The sequence below is a fragment of the Pistacia vera genome, unplaced genomic scaffold (genome assembly GCF_008641045.1).
Source record: "Pistacia vera cultivar Batoury unplaced genomic scaffold, PisVer_v2 Contig623, whole genome shotgun sequence".
NCBI classification, from domain to species: Eukaryota; Viridiplantae; Streptophyta; class Magnoliopsida; order Sapindales; family Anacardiaceae; genus Pistacia; species Pistacia vera.
In genome coordinates, this window is record NW_022196472.1 from 509,470 (window position 1) to 515,469 (window position 6,000).

Here is a 6,000-nt window from a genome sequence, read left to right on the forward strand (position 1 = left end):
AGCTCTGAACAAAAGGCTCTACTCTCGGCGCGGACGATTCTGAAGCGGGATAAGTACTCAAAGGATTTGTCTAATGCTGCTTCCAAGCTCATTGAAGATTCCAGTGGCTCTGGGAAGTCTAAGGATCAGGGTGCTGATCTACTTATGTTCCCTTCTTCAAGCTAGCCAAGACCAAGCTCCCTGATCACTTGGACCTGGACTCCTTTGAATATGGTATTTCTTTGATATCTATAGAAAGTAAAATTCCTAGAGACGCAGAACATTAAGAATTTGCATGTTGAGGTTTTGAAGTTTCAAAGCTTTTGCTTTAGAAAGAAAGCTTCCAGCGTTGAACATAATGTTCTTGGGTTCTTATAGTTTAAGAAATGTATGTATGTATGTATTATTTTTAAACATAGTATCTGAAAATAACAATATATATATTTTCATTATCTTATTATAGATGCGAAATATTTATCTGTATTCTACTTTATCAGTATACTATCACTTTTAAATATTTATTTTGAATTTAACCATCTATTTGATTGTGAACTAAATAGTAAATATCTGAATAATAAAAGTTATTATATAATTTTTGTCCTACCTGCCTGAAGTGGCAGACACCTTTGCACTTGAATGAGCTATTTTGCTAAATTTGAATAATATGTTTATTTTTAGGGAAATGTCAACTAAAACCCATTTTTTTTCTTTTCTAGTTTGGTATGGCAAAAATAGAAAACTAAGAGCAATTGTCAATTTTGTTTGATATGTAAATTGTCAATTTTGTTTGATATGTAAATTGTCAATTTTGTTAACATCTGATAGACGATAGAAGGTTTTATGTAATTACTATAAGTAATTATCTCTATTGAAAGAACAGCATGCATGCATGAAGAGTGGTGGAAATGGAGAAGAAAGCATGAAATGATGGATTCAAAAAAACGGTTTTTAAACAAAGCATGGAAATGAGATTATACCTTCTCCTTTGCTTTGGATTGATGAATATTAGCCAAAAAGATGAGACCCCACACTTTAACACCCCTTGAGAGATTAGAGAGTGGTCGTGGGTTTGAGAGAGAGTTTTAGTTTGTTTTTGAGTGAAAAGTGAGAATTAACTAAAATGCAACCTTTTGCATTTATATAAACTGGGCAATTTGTAATTATTTATTTTCACTTCCAAGCCCAATAAAATCTTATTTTATAAAGGGACCCCACGAATTTAATATGCTACCCTTTGAATAATCAATTTATTCAAGAGCCCATGTAAACTAAACTAGTTTACATTAACAAAACAATAAATTACCCTTTTTACCCTTTAACTATTAAAAGGTTATTTTGTTCTTCTCATTAATCTTAACACTTTAAGATATAATAATTAAATATAAATTATTGCTTGACCATTTTAACCTTAAAATGTCACTAAAAAATTCAATGTAACTATTTCTATAGAAATCGTCATTACCCCGGAAGTGGCTAACTCTTCAGATAATCATTCCTCTCTCATCAATTTCAACTTCTCAAGGCTATTGGTGTGCATGTAGGTCCACCGTGGATTAGCCGTGAGCCGGTCTGGATGAATCCAGAAACTGTCCGGAGGCCACACAACTATGGTAAACATCAACAAGGGCATAGTCCCTAAACCACGATGAAGAAATACTCATGAACCCATTTCAGATCATAAGTACCATGCAGGTAAAGTCCCTCCTTGAGATATCTGATCGAGCATGGATTCATGGAACGTCAAAATCCTAAACTCGATCTTCTACCGAATCGTCAATCAATATGTCCGGAACTCGTCATCACAAACTTGCTTTTGTATGACATAATAAACTCTGGCCAGAGATTCTGTTTTCTGACATTATCGATGTTCGTTTAGGAACTCGAATCCGGATGGAGTCAGCGGTACTCCCGATCCTATATTTTCGAGTCAATGGATCCCCTTTTGACCATCGGTCATTTCGCATATGAACAACGCATGACCAAATAGGCTTTATTATACGAAACATGATTGTCTCGTACTTATACACGTATGAAACCATACGCATCCATATCGGATCTGACTATGTCTCAGGTCAAAGGACTACATCGTGCATTGATATAACCAAACGATAAATCATTGACTACAGCTTTTCCAAGTGATTGTCGTTATTCGGTCACGTTCGAAAAACAGTTCACCAACTGTTAATCCATACCAATGCCCCAGTGACATGACTATCATTGTCATCCATACTTATATCAACTCATGATATCTTCGGAAGCATTGATATGCCTATTATGCAATATAGGTGCCCAAATATATTGCTTCCGTAGGGAACCCTTTTTGATAATTCATTTACCGATTAAATGAATCATCTGGACAATTACTATACATACTTTATTTTAAATGCATGACTGAATAAAGGAAGCAATATATAATGATTGAAGAACTCTTTCTTCTATATTATGAATATATAGATACAAGTCAAATGCTCTGAAACCGACAACACGAATGGTTTCTAGGGCATACAATCGTATACACTAACAAACTCCCACTTGCACTAAAGCCATTCGTGTTGTATCTCATACCCATCTTTTCAAGATGATGGTCCAATTGCTTCAGTGTATGCCTTGTAAGTGGATCAGCTACATTTTCTGCTGAAGGAGTTACAGAAGATAATCTCTCCAGCTCCAACGAATTCTCTCAAAATGTGATACTTACGCTGGATGGTTTGGATTTTGGCGGGCTCTTGGTTCCTTTGCCGTGCAATAGCTCCAGTATTGTCAAGAACATGCAATAGGGTAAGCCATGTTCGGAACCACACACAAGTTCAATTACGAACTTTGCATCCAAACACGCCTCATTTGCTACTTCTAAAGCAGCAATGTATTCAGCTTCTATAGTGGAGTTAGCTGTGGGGGTCTGTTTGGAACTTTTGCAACAACAGCAGCTCATTACATATAAAAATGTACCCGATGTAGACTTTTATCATCATACGATTGGAAATCAGAATCTGAGTATCCTTGAATGTTTAACTTAAACATCCAAAATCAGAACTAGATCCTTAGTTCTTCTCAAGTACTTAAGGAGACGATTTTACAACCGACCAAGTTTCTCCCCTGGGTTTGACTGATATCTGCTCGTAACACTTAAAGCATAAGCTATATAGGTCTTGTACATAGCAAGCGTACATTAAGCTGCCTAAGGCAGACGCATAAGGCACATTACGCATCCACTGCCGCTTTCATTGGTTTTTGGACCCATCTCTTTAGAAAGATGAAGACCGTAAGTGAAGGGCAAGAGACCTCTCTAGAGTTCTCCATGCTAAATCTTTTAGCATTTTCTTATGTACAATTTCTGGGATAATCCAATTACCCTTTTCGTTCTATCTCTATAGACACGAATGCCAAGGACATATGTCGCTTCTCCAGTCTTTCATCGAGAAGGTTTTGGACAACCAAACCTTAACCTCTGTCATCATGCCTATATCATTTCCCATCAAAAGTATGTCATCTACAATAATATGAGAAACGTGATTGCATGATCTTTAACCCATTTGTATACACAATGCTCATTCGGATTCTTGACAAAACCAAACGATTTGATTATATCTTCAAATCGAATGTTCCAGCTTCTTGAAGCTTGCTTCAATCATAAATGGATCGATGCAATTTGCATACCTTATGTCTTTCGCAGCGGATACAAACCTATTGGTTGTTCCAATAGATGTTTTCCTCAATAAACCATGAGGAAAGCTGTTTTGACATCCATCTACCAAATTTCATAATCATGGTATGTTGCGAGGCTAGCATTATAAGATGGATTTAATCATAGCTACAGGCGAGAAGGTTTCCTCATAATCCAATCCTTGTTTCGAGTATAACCTTTCGCTAAGTGAGCTTTGAAGGTCTCTGCCTCCGATCCTTGCCAACTTTTCTCTGTGACCCATTTGCAAACCTATAGGAACTATTCCCTCTGATGGATCCACAAGTGACCATACTGATTGGCATGCATTGATTCTATCTTAGAATCCATCGTTTCCAGCCATTTTCCTGAATCTCTATCCAGATAGCTTTTCGTAGCTTCTAGGATCCACCATGATCATCTACACCACTAAGTAAGATTCAAAATGTTGCTCATGTAGGAACCCGTATCTCTCTAGAGGTTTCAATATTCTAGAAGACTTTTGTACTGGAAACATAGTATCTGATACTGAGGTTTGCTGAGGGACATTCCATCTTCAGCAATCTCGGTTCTTGGCTCTTCGAACTCTTCCTTGAGTTCAAATTTCTTCCAACACCGCTTCCTCAAGAACTCGTTCCGAGGAAGCACGCATTCTACTGATCCAAACTATTTGATCACTTGGGAAGTAAAGTAATATCCTAAATATCTTTAGGATATCCAATGAACCGACCCTTCGGATTTAACATCAGCTTATCAGATTTAACCAATTTAACATAAGCTGGGCAGCCCCAAATCTTCATATAATTCAGACTTGGACGTTTTCCATACCAATCTATATGGTGTTTTCTGGAAAGTTTTAAACGGGACCCTATAAGGATGTGCACAGTGGTCTGGAGAGCGTACCCCCATAGAGACATTGGTAAGTCTGTAAAACTACCATCGATCGTACTATCAATAAGGTACGATTTCCCTTTCAGACACTCCATTAAGCTGGGGTGTATAAGGAGGAGTCAAATGTGAGATGATCCCATTTTCTTTAAGAACTCTGAAACTCTATACTCAAGTATTCACCCACGATCTGATCGTAGTATTTTAATACTTTTTCCAGTTGATTTTCTACTCATTCTTGATTCTCTGAATTTTTCAAAGGATTCAGATTTTTATTTCATTAAATACAAATACCCATTCGTGACATATCATCTGTAAAAGTAAGAAGTATTCAAATCCTCCCCTGGCTAAAGTACTGAATGGTCCACATACATCTGTATGTATGAGTTCAATAGTTTTTAAGCTCGCTCTCTCCTTTATCTTAAAGGGAGACTTGGTATCTTTCCTTGGAGACATGATTCACAGGTGGATAGGGTTCAGAACCTAATGAATTCAGGATCCACTTTCTCCAGTTGTACTAATTCTCTCTCCTATAGAACCCAATCTATGATGCCAAGAATTTAGGATTGGTTCAGGTCGAGTTCTTTTATTGAAATGGTATTGATTGAAGCAAGCATTCAATTCTAAGACATACAACCATTTGTATTCACAGCTTTACCAACTAAAACATTTCCAAATGTATTGAACATTCATTTCCATTAAACAGTACATATAACCTGCTTTACAAAAAGCAGAAATAGAAATGATGTTTCTTGTGGCTTTTTCAAAGTACAATACTTTAAACAAATTCAAAACATGTCCTAAAGGTAGTCTTAGTGGGCAAGTCCCCATGGCCTCGGCTGCAACTCGTGCCCATTTGCCATCCTCAAAATGATCTCGCCCTTTGTCACCTCAGAACTATTCTGAGTACCTGCAAAGACATACAAACATGAGATGTTGCTGCTGAATCTAATATCCAGGAATGACTATTTGAATAACAATTAATTCATATCAATCATAAGAAGGTTGTACTTGCTTTTCCTTTACCCTTCTCAGACTGTTCAGGTATTGAGGACATTCCTCTTCAGTGTCCACTTCTCCACAGTGGAAACATTTCCTTTGCATTGGCCTTCTCTGCCTGTCGTGCGCTTCTGAAGGTTTTATTCTTGGGTCCAACTTTTGGAACCTTGGTAGCATTTTGGGCTTTTATTGGCCCTGATGTGGAGGCGGCAAAGAATCCTCATGTCCTTTTCCTTTCACATTCTGTTGTGAAATTCTTTAAGCTCATTTAGTAGTTCAGAGAGGTTCTTCAATCCTATTGAGATTGTAGTTAGTTATAAACGGTTTATAACTTTGAGGAAGGGATTGTAGAATCAATTCACTTGAGGCGGTCTGGCATGACCACCCCCATATCATCAGTGATCTAATCCATTGATCATTTTAAGAGTATGATCAGCTGGAGGCACCCCTTCCCTAACTTCATGCTAAAGAGG